The sequence below is a fragment of the Opisthocomus hoazin genome, chromosome 8 (genome assembly GCF_030867145.1).
Source record: "Opisthocomus hoazin isolate bOpiHoa1 chromosome 8, bOpiHoa1.hap1, whole genome shotgun sequence".
NCBI lineage: Eukaryota > Metazoa > Chordata > Aves > Opisthocomiformes > Opisthocomidae > Opisthocomus > Opisthocomus hoazin.
The window spans coordinates 37,882,201-37,900,464 of NC_134421.1; the positions used below are offsets into that span (position 1 = coordinate 37,882,201).

General features: G+C 42.3%; 1 long non-coding RNA gene across 4 annotated transcripts in view; it reads left to right on the forward strand.

Moving 5' to 3' along the window:
* Positions 1-18,264, forward strand: part of LOC142362222 (uncharacterized) — a 97,391-nt gene that overhangs the window by 56,240 nt on the left and 22,887 nt on the right. The window lies entirely within an intron of this gene.

An 18,264-nucleotide genomic window follows, 5' to 3' on the forward strand; every position in this document is an offset into this window, starting at 1 on the left:
TTTCAAAGAACCTAACTGCTTTCACAATTGGGGTTGATTATAGTTCCCTATGACAGAAAGGGACTTAGAGTCCCATACAACTCCCATGACACCTTTTTTAAAGTATTAGATTTTTGTTATTTAATTGAAGAATATGTTCCAGGTAAGACATCTTTTTAACCAACAAATCAAAAAGGAAAAGCATGTGGGGTGACAGAGAGTTAGCTTATATCTTTGATGAACTACATATTTTAGATCAGATGGTGGAGAAGAGCAGAGCTGTACCAATAGCAAGAGTCACCACTGCAAACTGAGAAAGGATCAATTTCTGGCCAGTTTTATCCTGACACAGGGAATTTATATCACACTTCAGCTACCTGAGAGTTCGGAGTCTACCTAAGCTGGCTCTCTAAGTTCCTTCTATAGTCAAAGGCAACGTCTCCAGGTTGGCAACCCAGAGAGAAATCCTAGTTATAGGACAATGTACCAGAACAGTAAAGTATCTTTATGAGGTGCCTGTCCATATTAGGGACTACACAGGGAATGCAGGTTACCTTAAATTTAACACAAAACCTTTTTAGAAGACGGAAATTTTGAGAGGAGTTCTACTCTTACTGTCAAACTCTTTCACTTTGAATTTGAGTAGGTCTTCTGCCAGCATTTTTTGGGGGGGGGGGGGGGGGGGGGAAGATCTATGTTACGAAATAATTGTGGGATCAATGTCCCCTGCTGAGGACAGGCAGGGCAGGACCTCTCTGGCTAAGGCCCCAGAGGTCATGCAACTGGCCCCAGCTATGGAGGTCTACCCTGCCTGGCCCATGGGCAGTCTCCACCATAGTGCACTGACACTGTCAATGATTTGGCACCAATTTAATCCATCCTTTCAGGCCTTTTCTACTCCTGGCATTAATTTTTGTTTCTGCGCTCTCCTTATGCCCTCGCTGAATCAGGCTGCCCTTTTCCGGCACTGAAACGCAGCAAAGCAGCCTGAAGGCTGTGAACTTTTGTCCACAGACTCAGAAGCCATGACAGAGGCTGAGGCAACAAAATGACTCAAGGCCTGAAGCGCATTTGAAAAAAAGAAAAAAATCTGTCCCATAGGATTTGAAATAAATTAGGTTCTTACCGAATGACAACACAATCCTTGGCCGAAGGACAAAAGAAATCCCAGAATGGGAGCAGTGCTTTCGCTAGGATAACATGTTGCAAAAAAACCACAAGCTCCAGTGCTAAACTATAACCTCTTGATGAGAGAAGTATCCCACACTACAACAATTATTTAATGACAGAGAAATCCTCTGCCTTATGAATCCCAGTGTTCAGACCACGTCCACTAGAGAAGGGCTGTTCCCAGTTTTCTCTAGTTTATTTCAAAGTTCTGGAAATGATTGTAGCTCTTATATTCATTAATCTGCAACCTATTTGCTGTTTGGTAGCACACAAAATTATTACACTGGTGGTCCTACTTTAATTCCCATATCAAAACCTGATACTGTATAGGCTGAACCAGAAATGACCCTTAGCTGTGGAAGCTTATTTCCTGACTAGGTGTAAAATCATATGAGGACATCTGATTTTGCAAAATGTGTACTACGAAGGGAACTAGAAAAATAGGTATAGCAGCTGGTTTGCAATATATTCTGATGTTAGAGGCTTTTGCTTACTCAGGTCACAAGATTTTGGTGCTGTCACATCCAAACCGAAAGTCACATTTTAATTAGTCTTCTGGATAAAAACAAACGTGGATCTGGAATATGACCTGTATTTTTTTAATACTAAAAAGCCACTCATCACTTAGGTACTTTTTTTCATAAATGTTTTTGGTTTTAACAGATTAATTTATTTAGCGTACTCAGTCTCTCATTTCCCAAATACGACATCTGTTCATAACTGTCAAGCATTTATCTTTGTGTAGATAAACTTTTGCCACGGAGTTTCCTGTGGTATCATCTTCATTTTTGTACCTTCCTTTTACAATCAAACAGAAATTGTGTAAGACCTACCTCTGAAATGAGTTGCTTACCATTTTTCAATATTCATATGTTTTGACTTAGAAACTCGTTCCTCCTGTTGATATTCAAATAATTTTTAATAATGTTCTTACTGAAAAGCATGTCATTAGTGTGATTAATCTCAACTGATGATAACACACTGAGCGACTAAATTTTCACTCTAGAAGGAAGAAAACAGCAACCCTATTTAACAGAGTTTGTTGGGTCATGATGCTTGTATAATTATTATGAAGTTTGTAATAAATTATCTCCATATGGTATTAACTATGTTCATGTCAAAGACATAGGTCTCAAGTGTGATGATTTTAAATTTCTACAAACAAATGTTTAGTAGAATCAGTCATTTGAGAACACAGTAGCAATACAATTCCAGCACTAATTTGCTATCAGTAAAACTGTGTAAATGTATGCACTGAGCTACTACTTTCTTTAAACAGTGGTTCTGGGTTGTGTCTCTGTACAATCAAAGTATTGAAAGATACAGTTCACTCTTTGTTAAAGATTTCTCTCAATCAACCAGTGTGCTACTTGGAAATATAGAAATAAAAATTGAGTAAGACTCTTTCCTAAATGCTGATCTGTTAACTCTTTGTTGTCCCTGCAGTTCTTCAAAAAGTTAATGGTTGCTCAAATTAGGTTCAACTACAGTGGAATGTAAAGAGAAAAGAAAGAAAAATGTGGGTTTACATGGTTGAAAATTAATACTGATGAGATGCCCTTATCTGACTCCTATGATTCCATGCTTTTTAAGTCCCAATTAATTACTGAAATAATTCTGTCACTCCTTTTACTCAAAACTATGATTTTAAGTCACAGCCTGGTACTTGTATTTTACCCAGGACATTTTTGCGGTGTCTATCACTGTTTATTAAGTAGAGAAAAGTCCTTTTATGTTTATTCCGGAAAGTTTTATATGAGTTGAGTTTGAATTGCAAACTTTCAGAAATTGGTATATGTGTTTAGAGTTGAACTAGCCTTAGCTTGAGAATTCTTTTAGTTTTTTGAAAAAGTAACTCTATTCTGAGATTTATATGAGAATATCATAACTTTATTTCTGTTTAAAGTCAGCTGAAACCAATTCTCTTTGTTGAAGAGCCAAATGATTTATTTGCTACAGCTTAAAACATCACAGTGATTATAGTCCAAAATTACGTTCTCTGGATATGCTTCATGTGATGTTGCTGGCTTAAGTACATCCTTAAAAAAGATGCAAAAAAAAAAAAATCTTAGCCCTCTTTCATAAAACAGCTAATAACTCACAGTTCATGGAAATATAAAAATTATTTACTACAATTTTAAAAGATTGTGTCAGGAAAAAATTTCAAATGTATGAGTGTGTTTCTAGACAGCTGCATTGTTATGTCCTGCAGCTGTGTCACTTACATTTTTGTGTACAGATTTATGTTGTAGATTTTCAAAATAAGCAAGGTTCCAGACCAAGTGGATACACTATAATGATGTATTTTGAGAGTGGTACAGTTCCTTTAACTCTTGTTTAAAACGGCTTCTCAGTGTTCTGAACACCACCAGAGAGAGTAGACTCTTTGCTTATTGCTGAAGTGGCAGATTGCTTGGTATGTGTACCTCATGGTGCCATTAGGATGACACTTCACTGGATCTACTGTTTGCTATGCCCACAAGCTCTTTAAAGTAGGAGCTATCTCTTTATTTAGATGGTAGCCGGTTTTTCTGTGAAAAGTGATTAGTAATGTCAGTTCACCAGGAAAAAAAGAAAAATCCGTGAACCTTTAGCGCTATTTAGTCCGTAGCTGGTTTAGTCAAGTAACTTACAGCATCATCTTCTGCTGTGGCACTGTTCTTAGGTGACTTGAGTCTCTTTTGTACCTGATTCTGGATAGTGAAATGGTAATGTTTATTTTATTAATTTTTTATGACACAGAATTCCTATGAAAATTCTCATGAGCAATTCTTTGTTGATGAAAATATACACTTCTTGGGTGTTTTTTAATATGTTTCAGTATATTGATTTATCAGCTGAAAAGGGCATGAAAAGTCAGCAGAAGGAAAAGAAAACCCTAGGAAGCAAATTTGTGTGTATATAAAGCACAAATATTATTCCTAACTGAATACAAACATCATATTTCTTACGATGCTGTTCAATGTTTAATTTATAGCACTCTATCATTGTCCGGTCATTAATTCAAAGAAAGTCAATGCAAATATCTTGAAGACAAATAGCAATATCATTGCATAAAACCAAATTCATGTTACTAAATTTTAGCTGCCTTTAAGTTAATAATCTTGTCTAAACTTCTTACCACTTCACTCTGTGCTGTTTTTGAGAGAAGTTCAACCAGAATTGGAGTGAATTGACATCTGGAAATAACTGTCTCTCTCAGTTTGCCTCCCTCAGTTATGGTTAGGTGAGATACAAGGTGCTTTTTCCTCACCTTCCCCGCAGTCATATCAAACTTATTTGAATGAAGTGACTATGGGAGAACTTTGTATATCCTCTTCCTTTTTAATTACACATTTTATGGAAAAACAGTTCACATTATTATCTTATTCTGATATTAGTTATTATTTCCATCTTGTCATATATATGTCAAAAATGCATTACTGTACTTAGAGCCACTAACTTTTTAATATTCCCCATTGAAATAAAACTTCTAATACCGTCAGTATTGTAAATGAGAGCCTTATTCCACTGTAAAGGTGACAGGAAGGCATAAAAGTGCTACATATTCACATTTTTTATTGGTTAATTGACAATAGAAAAATCTCTTTTTTTGGCATAGAATTATAAAAAAAGGTAAAATCCTATTTATTGTTGTTTTTAACTGACAGTTCAATCCCTTGTTAACTAATTCCTCTACCTAAATAGATTGATAATAACATATTTGGGATTCAGACTTTTATCCAGGAGCCAGAGATTAAGATTTTGGACCCAATGATTAGTGAAACATAGCTTGACTCTTTTCAAATTTTACATTGTCTTGTAAAATAAAGGAAGATGTATTTTATATTTGCACATATGCTTTCTAATTGTTTAATTAACCAAAACTAAATTTTACAAACAAAAATTTTCATCATTTCATTACTGCATTGTTTGTGGTTGGGGAGGCATTTGAGCATCATAATTGAGTAATGGGTATTAGCTACAGTGCTAATCAAAATAAACACAGAACATGTATATAGCATCTTCTAGTACAATGTCCTTTAACAAATTGTGTAATCCATGTACAAAATGAGCATGAATAAAGTCTTAAGGTTAAACAACCAAGCCTTCAGCATTCTGTCATGGGGACTTCAGCAGTTTTCTTCCAGACATATGTCTTCAAAAAATGTGGTAACTTTTTAACTTTAAAAGGCTAAATATTAGGTTATGTGAACACTAAATATTTCTTGCCTCAGTTTTATACAATGACCAAAATTTTATTCTTTAAAAAGATTAAAAATCTTAACTTCTTCACTGCCACTCCACAGGATGCTTTAAAGAATGCCTTCATGCATTTATGATTTGCTTTCCAGTGATAAGTGTATGATTAGTGATAAACTGTGCTTGGCCTTGTACATAAGCATGAAAATCAGTGTGTAAAAACACAGCTTTCCATTAGAAAAAGCTGTTTCACTTAAGATGGCATTTTTGACACTAGAAGTGTATTGTTTGCTTTTTTCTCTTTTTATTTCTGATTAAGTTACAATATCAAAATATCCCACTTATGAATTATATTGAAATGAAAAAAATATAAATTCTCTATTCTCAAAATTTTTGTATAAGAAGCTTGCTTCATTTCATGAATTTTTAAATGGGAAATGAAAGAGTTGCAATGAAATGATTTATTTTTGTTACCCAGAAACATATTTTCAGATCTTCGGTAAATGTCCTGAAAGAGTGCCTTGCAGTACTGTTTGAAACAGATGAAATGTTCATTCCCTGATAGATGAGATCATGAATTCACTGTATGCAGTGGGAATGAGCTTCACTTGGGTCAGGCTTTTCAAAACAGGTCGATGGATTTTTGTCTCAAATGCAGACGTCAGGTCGTAAGTAACTATGCTATAGAAAAAAAATCTCATGCAGGCTGAATCCTAGTTGAAAGACCTGAGTAAGGTTTGAATTCCATAAATCTGGAGAATGCATAGGGAATAATTTTGAATACTCAGATTTCCAAGTATGAAGTGTTTGAATATTTGTGATATTTGAAAGAGATCATGAAGCCTTACCTCTATTGTTTGTTTTGCAACACATATTTAAGACCACGGAGAAATATTTTTCTTGTAATCTTGTTTTCATGTTAAAAGTATCTCTTTCATTATTAAGATTAGTGAAGGCGTATAACACATATAACCATTTTTTGTATAAAAATGTGGAATACTCATTTCTATGAGAGACTCTCTATTATACAGCCGGTAGTATATATAGACCTCTCGAAAGTAGTCTAGGTAATAGTAGTCTTTTGCTATGAGTTTATGCAAATACAAGACAATTTGCCACAAGAATTTGAAGCTGGGAGTTTATATGCACAGTGTAGATACAGGAGGAATTCTAAACAGGAATGAAGCAGCATTCTTAAGGCCTACAACAGGATTTGAGGGCCTTTTTTTCTTGTGAAAGCCCGTCTGCAGTAGTGAAAAAGTATCTTTAAATGACTTTTAAAAAGATTTAAGCTGAGATACCACAGTTCTGGAGAGTTATCTTTTGTCTTCGACTTTGCTTCCTCGTCCAAATAGAGAAAATAATATTACAATCTGAATGGAGAATCTCTCTGTAAAAGAGAAACAGTCAATGGCATAGCCATTTTGCAAAACAGAAAAATAAAATAAAACAAACAAAGAAAAAATCCCTGTTTATGTAAGAGTAAACTAGCAAATGACATCCTAAAGATAATTCTTTTTTGACACTGTACATATTACAGGTTAGGATAGGTGAAAGACTGGTGGGAAATTTTATCCCCTAACTTTTTGTCCATTTCTATAATTGTACATATCACTTAGAGTTTTGGAAGGATACTGGCAAGAACTAGCTTCCCCCTACCCTACACAGAATGAGAGAAGAAACTTTTCAGGAAACTAATGATTGTCTCCAATCTTTCTTTTGACTCTCTTCCATTTTAGAAGTGGCATAATCTTGCACTAAATCTCACTGATCCAGCTCTTTAAGTCCAGAAGGCTTTAGGGCTGACAAAATTTCTAGGGAGAGGCAGTATCTTCTATATATCAATGCAAAAGAAAGGACAGCATTTCAGGCTTAAATGTGCTTTTTCAGTCTGAAACAGAATCAGACATTAAACAAAAAGAATGGTTCTACATCTTCTGAGATGGGTACATTAAAATATTGCTGTGGGCACAATTCCAGTTTTTGGCAAGTAAATAAAACCATAAATTTCAATTTATTTCCACAAAATGGTTTAAGAAACACAATCTACTTGTTCTCCTGTGTTCAAACATCTCTAGAGAATAGGTAGTCAAATATTATTGATATCTGGTAAATTTCAGAACACCTTCAAAGACATCATCCATTGCATTCAGTAAATATGTTTTCTGCCTGTTTAGCCACCTCTATATAAACTAGTTAGTGAAAGGCAAGCATTTGTAATAGGGGTTGCTGTTACTGTTTATAGTCACTATAATCCTGGAAAGGCAGCTACTAGAACGAAGTCTCTCATCTTTATCTGAAGATGAACCTACCTCCTGAAAAGGGCTCATAGCTCAGAGCCCTGCATGGAGGATTCAGGTCTGAAGGGTAGTCATTAAGACTCAAGTCTCTTCTGAAGTGATTCCTTCTCAGCCTAATAAATTTTGTGACTGTTTAGCAACTAATATTTTACCTTGCTCTGTTTCCCTGGGAGTCTCCTTCTGAACCACTGAGTACTTGGTGTACTATTCCAATGAGTGGGAGATCGAAATTTATTTCCCTCCTGTGCAAGGGTATTTTCATCTCCTCATCAAGAGTCTGAAAAAGCTGCCAGCAGAAGTGGGTGGAGAGGTGTACACAGAACAACTCAAGCATTTTTTTCTTGTGCAGCATTAAGCAAAAGGAGGAAAATAGAATGTGTTGGGTATAAATTACTAAACTTATTTTATGCTGCAAATTAGCCTGAATATTAAATACTGCACTGCACAATTTTCCATTGAGAAAGAAAGCAGTGAAACAGATGTATAATTCTCAAGCTTAAGCTCTTCTCATTATTCTGCAGACACTTTTTTCTTTGCAATATTATTTCACAGTGAGCCATGAAGATGTTAAGTATTGTGCATTGTTCCTACAGACATTTCTCCCAAACCTCACAGTAGTAGAGGGAGATGAGAACACTACATGCCTATTTCTTGCCTATAAAGATTAAATAATTTGGGCTATTATTCAGAGTTATCTGCTCTGCATTCTGAACACTGGTCATCTGGCTGTATTTACATACCTACAGGACTGATCATAACTGGTGTGCCGGGTAAGGATCTGCCACTGTCACTGAATCCAGTGGTTTTCACTGTGCTTCTATTCATAATGGATCACTTTCAGAAAATCATGGGCAACGACTTATGCGGTTCATAGGGGAATTCAAATACAAATAGACTTGTCTACTTGCTGATCCAGATCGAAAATCTCCCAAAAGACACTGTAACGGTGCAGAAGAATTAAGAGACAGGACTGAAAATCCCTCAGAGAAATGAAAGCTAGAAATGAGTACTTTTCCATCAGCAGAAGCTATGGTGTCCGTGCCAGGAGGTTAGCTTATGAAATGGTTCCTTGAAGAAAATAAATATTTTCATCACTGATAATGCCAACAGAATTTTCCTCACTGTTTTTGCTAGCAAGGGAAAATCCACATCAGAATTTACCACCCAAATTTGCCCTAGTATGAAATAACTTCATGCTGCAGGACTTGCAGATATACTAGCAGCCCCCACAGAAAATTAGTCCTCAAAATGCTGCATAAGTTTTCAAAGATTTCTTTGTTCTTATGTCCACAAAGATGACAGTTAATCAATTCTCCTGACCAGACTGCAAAATATTTAAGAACTAGTAGACCTGGAAATGAAGGTCAGGAGAATATTATGAGGTCAAATACTGATATCATGAAAATAATTTCTATAATACTGATTTCTGTAGTCTTGAGAAGTGATATTGGTTAATATAGTAACAATTTCTTGCATATTTTCAGTATTTTGATCCTGGATTACAATGGGAAAACAGTAAGAAACAGGTGGTTTTCAATATCAGGATATCAGAAAGTCACTTGTAAAATAAACTCGAGTTCTGAGTGCTCTGGAATAGGCATCTGTGAGTTCTGTAAAATTAGCATTAGTCCTGAAGTTAATTATTTAAATTTGCCTACAAAATCAGACAGAGATCTGACAGCTGTGTGCATGCAAAATTAAGTGAATCTAGATTATATATGGGAGTTGCTTCAAGTAAGCCTTGACGCAATTTTTGTTCTATGCCTAGCAGCATTTCTTCAGAATTATCTGCTGTAATGTAATTGTTTCTATTTATATGTACCTATGAAAAGGCCTAGAAACAGTCCTTTCCCAAGCAATGCAAAATGGGTCCTGGGGCTCCAGAACTGTCTGGATTTTGGAAGTTATTATTACTACAGCCTTTTCTTCAAAGTGGAACACTATTCACATAAATAACTTTGGTACGTTCAGCTGAATGTGTCTTACCAAGGAATAATAATGGTCTGTCATCGTGTCTTCTGGTCTTGAGCAACATTTGAGATTATGCAGCCAGTAGAAAGGATCGCACAAATTGCTAAATTTTTTTCTTTCTCTTGAATGACATAGACTAACACAAGGTCATTATGTGAGTTAGAATAAACTTAGAGTTGTATGGATGTCCTGGGTTTGGCCAGGACAGGGTTAATTTTCACCAGACTCCAGGAAGGGGCACAGCCGGGGGGTGGGGGCTGACCCCACCTGGCCAAACAGAGCCGGGTATTCCATACCATGTGACGTCAGGCTGGGTTCCGGTGGGGGGGGAGCGGCGCGGCGAGAACTCTCTCGCGGCTTGGGCGGGCGCAGCGCCGGTCCGGTTTCGGGAGAGCGGCTGTTGTACGGTTCGTGGTTGTGTTTTCTCCTTATCTGTATCGTTGTTGTTCCTGTTTTCCCTCTGTTTGCTGTTCTGTTAAACTGCCCTTATCCCGACCCACCAGTTTCTGCCTCTTTCTTTTCATTCTCCTCCGCACGCCGGCGGGGGGAGGGGCGGCCGCGTGGCGCTTTTGTTGCCGGCGGCAGCCGAAACCAAAACATTAAATTGGCGCCCAGACGTGGGGCGGGGATAACGGCAGGGCTGAGCAGTGGGTGTTAAAACTGCTTTCTTACATTTTGTTAAATTTTGTTATACGCATTTTTCTGTGTTAAAATAGTCGCCGGTAAAAATGTTTCTGACTTTGATCAAATATCTCTGCTACGTAAATCCTTACTTGCTGTATGTGTTTGCCGCCGTGCTGTTTGTTACCTCGGGAAAGAAGATCAGGATGATGATTTTGCTGTACTGTACGATATCGACTTATGATATGATAACATCACTGTGCATGAAATTAGTCTTGTATTTGCATGCGGCACTGCGGTCATTTCCGTACCTCGGATCCTATGTCTTAGATTTTGTTAATAATCAAACCCAGTCTGTGGGGAAAGCCGAAGGGGATACCTTCCCCCACTCTTTCGCCCCCCCTCTCTTCCTCAGGCTGGTCCTAACTGCTTTTGAGAATTTCGAGTACCCCTGGGATGCTCAGGCCAGCACTCTCCTTTTGTTCTGCCTGCTGAACGGCTTCCGGGTTTTGTTTAGGGTTAAGCAAGTCGTTAAGAACATCGTGCAGAGACCTGCCCCGGGGCTGGATAGCTGTGAGTGGCTGGGTGTGTGGGACAGCATGGGCAGATGTCTAGAGCAGTGGGCACCACCGGTGTGTTTTAAACTCACCCCTGAACAAATACAGAATCCGGATAATCTGGTAAAATATCTGAAAAAAGTGTGCTGCCACCCTGGGAACTCCAGAGAGACACAGATCACCACAATGTGCTGGGGTCTGGCCCACGCCTACCGAGCCATGTTCAACACTGTTCAGTGCCTTAAAGGGGAAAGGGGGGGAAGCGAAGCGGCAGGCGCTGCAACTGGCGCTGCCCCCCCAGCCGGCCCTGCAGCCCCTCCAGCCCAGCAGGCAGTCACAGCCCCCCCAGCCAGCACCACCGCTGCCACAGCTGCAGGGTCTGCCTCGGTTTCCCTGGCAGGCACAGCAGCTGCTCCAGCCCCAGCTCCAGCCGCAGGCATCGCAGCTGAGCCCAATGACCAACCTGTGCCCGTAGCAGTCGCCCCTGTAAAACTAAAGAAAGACGCAAAGAGAGCAGATCGCTCTGGGAGGGATGACGATGAGCCAGGGTCATCACGGGAGATAGAGACAGAGATCATCACCCGGTCCCTGTCCCTGGGCGAGCTGCGAGACATGTGGAAAGATTTCAGCCGCCACCCAGGCGAGCACATTGCCACCTGGCTGCTGCGGTGCTGGGATAATGGGGCCAGCAGCTTGGAATTAGAGGGCAAGGAAGCCAAGCAGCTGGGATCCCTGGCCAGGGATGGGGGCATTGACAAGGCCATTGGGAAAAAGGAACAAGTCCTCAGCCTCTGGAGGAGACTTCTCTCAGGGGTGAGGGAGAGGTACCCCTTCAGTGACGATTTTGTATGCTATCCTGGCAAGTGGACCAATATGGAAAGGGGTATTCAGTACTTGAGGGAATTAGCTGTGCGGGAGCTGGTTTACTGTGACACAGACGATGAGCAGGTACCCACAGACCCAGATGAACTCCAGTGCTCACAATCCATGTGGAGGAAGTTTGTGCGGAGCGCACCCTCCTCGCATGCCAACTCACTGGCAGTTGTAAACTGGAAAGGTAAAGACACACCAACAGTAGACGAGGTGGCTGTCAGACTCCGCCAATATGAGGAAAGTCTCTCTTCCTCCCTTGTCTCAGCCGTGGAGAAACTGGTCAAGCGACTAGACAGGAATATGTCCTACTCCCCACCTGTGCGGGCCCGCATCTCAGCTATTAGGGGCAGGCGTTTCTCTGCTCAGGAGAGGGAATACAGAGGCTATACACCCCGGGGCACCCTGTGGTTTTACCTGCGTGACCACGGAGAGGACATGAGGAAGTGGGATGGAAAACCCACCTCAAGTCTAGAGGCACGAGTACGTGAGTTGCGAGGTAAAACAATCACAAAAGGGGACTCTGTTAGGAAAAATGCCGCCCCAGTTTCCAAAAGTCAGCTCTCCAGACCAGGTAGACAGTTTGACCTTGATTCCGATCCTCTGGAGGGGACCTCCAAGTCATTTTTACAGCAGGTGAGCAGCAATTTCTCTGACGAGGATTAGAGGGGCCCTGCCTCCAGCCAGGTGGAGGAAAGGGACAACCGTGTCTATTGGACGGTGTGGATTCGGTGGCCTGGCACGTCAGATCCACAAGAGTATAAAGCTCTAGTGGACACTGGTGCACAGTGTACTTTAATGCCATCAGAGTTCAAAGGGTCAGAGCCCATTTGTATTTCGGGAGTGACAGGGGGGTCCCAAGAGCTGAGTCTACTGGAGGCTGAAGTGAGCCTCACTGGGCAGGACTGGCAGAAGCACCCCATTGTAACTGGCCCCGAGGCTCCGTGCATCCTTGGGATAGACTATCTTAGGAGAGGCTATTTCAAGGACCCAAAGGGGTATCGGTGGGCTTTTGGCATAGCTGCTGTGGAGACGGAAGAAATTAAACAGCTGTCCATTTTGCCTGGTCTCTCGGAGGATCCTTCCGTTGTGGGGTTGCTGAGGGTTGAAGAACAACAGGTACCCATCGCGACCACAACGGTGCACCGGCGACAGTATCGTACCAACCGAGACTCCCTTCTCCCCATTCATCAGCTGATCCGCCAGCTGGAGAGTCAAGGAGTGATCAGCAAAACTCGCTCACCCTTTAATAGTCCCATATGGCCAGTGAGAAAATCTACTGGAGAGTGGAGACTGACAATAGACTACCGTGGCCTGAATGAAGTCACACCACCGCTGAGTGCTGCTGTGCCAGACATGCTAGAACTTCAATATCAGCTGGAGTCAAAGGCAGCCAAGTGGTACACTACAATTGACATCGCTAATGCATTCTTCTCCATCCCTTTGGCAGCAGAGTGCAGGCCACAGTTTGCTTTCACCTGGAGGGGCATCCAGTACACCTGGAATCGACTGCCCCAGGGGTGGAAACACAGTCCCACCATTTGCCATGGACTAATCCAGACTGCACTGGAAAAGGGTGAAGCCCCAGAACATCTGCAGTACATCGATGACATCATTATATGGGGCGACACAGCGGAGGAAGTTTTTGAGAAAGGGGAGAAAATAGTTCAGATCCTTCTGAAAGCCGGTTTCGCCATTAAGCGAAGTAAAGTCAAGGGACCTGCTCAAGAGATCCAGTTTTTGGGAATAAAATGGCAGGATGGGCGCCGTCAAATCCCAATGGATGTCATCAACAAAATAGCAGCTATGTCTCCACCAACCAGCAAAAAGGAAGCACAGACCTTCCTGGGTGTTGTGGGTTTTTGGAGGATGCACATCCCAAATTACAGCCAAATTGTGAGTCCTCTGTACCACGTGACCCGGAAGAAGAATGATTTTGAATGGGGCCCTGAGCAACGACAGGCATTTGAACAGATTAAACGGAAGATAGTTCATGCCGTAGCCCTTGGTCCAGTCCGGTCAGGGCAAGATGTTAAAAACGTGCTCTACACCGCAGCCGGGGAGAATGGCCCAACCTGGAGTCTCTGGCAGAAAGCACCAGGGGAGACTCGAGGTCGACCCCTGGGGTTCTGGAGCCGGGGATACAAAGGATCCGAGGCCCGCTACACTCCCACTGAAAAAGAGATTCTGGCAGCATATGAAGGCGTTCGAGCTGCTTCAGAAGTGGTCGGCACTGAAGCACAGCTCCTCCTAGCTCCACGATTGCCGGTCCTGGGCTGGATGTTCAAAGAGAGGGTCCCTTCTACGCATCATGCCACCGATGCTACGTGGAGTAAGTGGGTCGCTCTGATCACCCAGCGCGCCCGAATGGGAAACCCCAGTCGCCCAGGAATTCTGGAGGTCATCATGGACTGGCCAGAAGGCAAAGATTTTGGAGCATCGCCAGAGGAGGAGGTGACACGTGCTGAAGAGGCCCCACTGTATAACCAGCTGCCAGAAGATAAGAAACAGTATGCCCTGTTCACGGATGGGTCCTGTCGCATTGTGGGGAAGCAGCGGAGGTGGAAGGCTGCTGTATGGAGCCCTAGATGACAAGTCGCGGAAACTGCCGAGGGAGAAGGTGAGTCCAGCCAGTTTGCAGAGGTGAAAGCCATCCAGCTGGCTTTAGACATTGCCAGTCGAGAGAAGTGGCCAGTGCTCTATCTTTACACTGACTCTTGGATGGTGGCCAATGCCTTGTGGGGGTGGCTGCAGCAATGGAAGAAGAACAACTGGCAGCGCAGAGGCAAACCTATCTGGGCTGCCCCATTGTGGCAAGATATTGCTGCCCGGCTAGAGCAGTTGGCTGTAAAAGTCCGTCACGTGGACGCCCACGTCCCTAAGAGTCGGGCCACTGAAGAACATCAAAACAACCACCAGGTAGATCAGGCTGCTAAGATTGAAGTGGCTCAGGTGGATCTGGACTGGCAACATAAGGGTGAACTCTTTATAGCTCGGTGGGCCCATGACACCTCGGGCCACCAAGGAAGAGACGCGACATACAGATGGGCTCGTGACCGAGGGGTGGACTTGACCATGGACACTATCGCACAGGTTATCCATGAATGTGAGACATGCGCTGCAATCAAGCAAGCCAAGCGGGTAAAGCCTCAGTGGTATGGAGGACGATGGCTAAAATATAAATACGGGGAGGCTTGGCAGATTGACTACATTACACTGCCACAAACCCGCCAAGGCAAGCGCTATGTGCTCACAATGGTGGAGGCCACCACCGGATGGCTGGAAACCTACCCTGTGCCCCATGCCACTGCCCGGAATACCATCCTGGGCCTGGAAAAACAAGTCCTGTGGCGACATGGCACTCCCGAAAGAATCGAGTCGGACAACGGGACTCACTTTCGCAACAGCCTCATAGACACCTGGGCCAAAGAACACGGTATTGAGTGGGTGTATCACATCCCCTACCATGCACCAGCCTCGGGAAAGATCGAACGTTACAATGGGCTGCTAAAAACCACTTTGAGGGCAATGGGGGGTGGGACTTTCAAAAATTGGGATACCCATTTAGCAAAGGCCACCTGGTTGGTTAACACCAGAGGGTCCACCAACCGGGCTGGTCCTGCCCAGTCAAAACCTCAGCGCCCAGTAGAAGGGGATAAAGTCCCTGTAGTGCACATGCGGAACATGTTAGGGAAGACAGTTTGGGTTAGTCCTGCCTTGGGCAAAGGCAAGCCCGTCCGTGGGATTGCTTTTGCTCAAGGACCTGGGTGTACCTGGTGGGTAATGCGGAAGGATGGGGAAGTCCGATGTGTACCTCATGGGGATTTAATTTTGGGCGAGAATAGTCCATAAATAAATTGTATAAAGTTAGTTGTTAAATAACCCTGTCACTGTCTGTTATCACTGTTATAATTGTTATATTTTGTACCAGTAGTAGCATAGTAAGAATCGTCCAGATTAAAGAAGGATGGACTTTTTCGATGAAAACCTAGCAGAGCACAGCGATGATGGAACTGGACCTGGTTTTCAACAACTAGCATCCAGCAACTTCATCAAGATCAACATCTCCTGCAGACTGTGGGCACGGGCCGCACCAGATACATCAGCCGTGAGCTCCGGATGCAGCAAGTGACCGCCCATCACCACACATCACCTCCCCTGCCACGGAAGACCATAACGACAGATGGAGCCTGAAGTCATGGATTAAATGAACTCAACGGACACTTTAGAGTGATGATCCATAGATTAAAGGAATGATATCTGGAGACAGGAGAAGTGGTGGTGATCAACTGGACAATGGGGGACCTGGGCATGACGTAGATGGTATGGAATAAGGGGTGGATAATGTCCTGGGTTTGGCCAGGACAGGGTTAATTTTCACCAGACTCCAGGAAGGGGCACAGCCGGGGGGTGGGGGCTGACCCCACCTGGCCAAACAGAGCCGGGTATTCCATACCATGTGACGTCAGGCTGGGTTCCGGTGGGGGGGGAGCGGCGCGGCGAGAACTCTCTCGCGGCTTGGGCGGGCGCAGCGCCGGTCCGGTTTCGGGAGAGCGGCTGTTGTACGGTTCGTGGTTGTGTTTTCTCCTTATCTGTATCGTTGTTGTTCCTGTTTTCCCTCTGTTTGCTGTTCTGTTAAACTGCCCTTATCCCGACCCACCAGTTTCTGCCTCTTTCTTTTCATTCTCCTCCGCACGCCGGCGGGGGGAGGGGCGGCCGCGTGGCGCTTTTGTTGCCGGCGGCAGCCGAAACCAAAACAATGGATTACATTGTATGGATTACAGTGTACAGATGACTGTAAGTACACCCACACATGAACGCAACAGGATCCATTGCCAAAGTGCTCCAACAAAATGCTGTACTTAGGAGCAACATAGACCTTATACCACATAGGAAGTTGTATTTGGTTTATGTGACATACTGTGGGTAGCATATTGCTTTACTTCAAGAGACAGGAAAGAATTAGATTGTTCCGTGGTGTCGCAGAGAACACGCATTTTGGCAGGACCTTGCCAATCTTCTTCTGTCCTCTTCTGTTCCCAAGGAGGATTTTATGTGGCTGTGTTGCTAGTGCCCCGGATTGAATACGGCTGGAACGTTTCCCAGACAAGGGGGAGAGAATGTCGTAGCCAAAATTATGAGCTGCCTAGCAGACACAAAAATAATTGTGCACAAGTGTATACATGTGGGGTCTTTGCTAGGTCCAGATTTTGTCTCACTCATTTATACAAATGCCAGGTCTATGGCCAGACAGTGTTGGTATCTGCTGGGTATTCCCCCATACCATTTAAAGTGCCATCTGCTATTTTATATCTGCCAAGTATATGGATTAAGTCTGCTATTTTCCATTTTATGTCACGTTATTAATAATGGTAATGATAGTTGCACAGGCTGTAGTTGTAAAATTCATGGTCACACATTCCTGTCCTTTCCTTATTTATCTTACAGGTGCCAGAACTCTGGACATACTGTTCACCTCCCAAATATTTATTTCTCCTGAGGATTCCTTCTAATGTCCCAACATATCATACTGCTTTACAAAACATCACTCCCTGATTCATGTAGCTAACTACATGAGGCTGAGCATGCATGTACACATGCATTTTTACCCTATGCAGGTAGTAAGTACAGAGTATAACGAGTTTTCAATACAGAATGGAATAACCTAGCAGGGCTCCGCTGTCTCACATATAATTTGAAGAAGCCCATCCTTTCACAGTCACAACGGTAAAGTTAGCAAACAAATAGTCCTTCCCCACACCCCTCCTGACACCAAGTTTAGTAACCCATTAAGATAAACAGTGTACAGCGTGTTTTGGTATTTTAAAATGAGATAAAATAGAATTAATTAATATTAATTAATTTAAAAGCATCACACAAGGACTCTTTTTACCCTTTCAATATATCTTCTTCTTAAATGCCTGAGCTCCCAAGACCCTTGTATCTATAGCTTACATGAAGGAAGTATAAAAATAACCTTTCAAAGGGAAGTCCCATGTGTAATTTTTCATGATATGTAACTCAATTTCATTGTAGCTGTGGATACTTATGATGGTTGCATGATCTATACTTCACATTTTTATTGTAACTATTTTTCCACTGAAATCTGATATCAGACCTCTGCAGTGGGATAGTGCAGTGTAATCAGATGTAATCATGTCTTTCCGATCAGAACTGTCTGTCCCAATGTTCCCAAGAGTGTATAAAAAGCCACTTAATCACTAGCTGTAATATGTTTGTTGGCAATTTCATTTTTTGTTTCACCTTGAGAGCTACAGTGAGGTCAACCCTCATGAGTACGATTTTACACTCTGCTATAATAACTTGAATCATACCCTGAATATTTTTTGCTTACATACATGTAAGGTCAGTGTGAACTGTAAATATGTCTATTGTTGAACCAATACTCTTGATTTTGGCCTTGTTTTCTGACAGTTCTAGTAACTTGAAATAAAGTTTCAGCTAGGTCCAATAGAGGATTTAGTAGCTAACGTAGATTTAGGTAAGACAAATTCCCTAAATTCAAAACTGTAGGAGAGAAAAACAGTGGTCACCTTCTACGTAGCCTTGGAGGTGTCACGAGTCCATGACAGATCCTCTTTTCACGTGCAGGA